At 33.9% G+C, this 510-nt stretch overlaps 1 long non-coding RNA gene across 1 annotated transcript in view; it reads right to left on the bottom strand.

Moving 5' to 3' along the window:
- The window catches only part of LOC119588479, a 38,246-nt gene extending 37,742 nt beyond the window's left edge, over nt 1–504 (bottom strand). Inside the window, exon 1 of the long non-coding RNA XR_005230093.1 lies at nt 193–504. This is a non-coding gene — a long non-coding RNA (uncharacterized LOC119588479). The remainder of the gene's footprint in view (nt 1–192) is intronic.
- Between the last annotated feature and the right edge of the window lie 6 nt (nt 505–510).

Genomic DNA, 510 nt, shown 5'->3' with positions numbered 1-510 from the left:
CCACAATTTACCCCCCCAAAAAAACACGGAAATTTAAAATCAATCAACTCGTGAAAATAACAGAACCATATCACCGAACAATTTTTTTTTTTTAAATAAACCAACGCTTGAAATCCACATCACAATGAAAAGCACACTTCTGATTCTTCGCCTAAACATTACACTAATGAGAAACAACAGCAAAACTCTCACCTATTAAAGCGGAGACGATGAGACGGCCGGAGAATAAATACACTTCCAAAATTCACACGAGGCCTGTGCTGATTCGCATTCTGTTGCAATTAACTTTGTCTGATCTTTTTTCGGTTCTCTTTTTTTCTGTATTTCTTTTCCCCCCTTCGTTTATTCTTTGTTTCACCACCGTTTGCTTGATCTTTTTTTTTTCTTTCCACAAGAGAGAGAACAATATAAGAATCCCACTTTGATTTATTAATATATATATATATTTTTTAGAATATCACTTCCGATATGATTGAGAATTTTATTTTTATGAATATCACTGCGTTCGGG

This window comes from Penaeus monodon, chromosome 24 (assembly GCF_015228065.2).
Source record: "Penaeus monodon isolate SGIC_2016 chromosome 24, NSTDA_Pmon_1, whole genome shotgun sequence".
Lineage (NCBI taxonomy): Eukaryota > Metazoa > Arthropoda > Malacostraca > Decapoda > Penaeidae > Penaeus > Penaeus monodon.
Note: the sequence above shows the minus strand (reverse complement) of the source record. Positions and strands in the feature narration are given on the sequence as shown.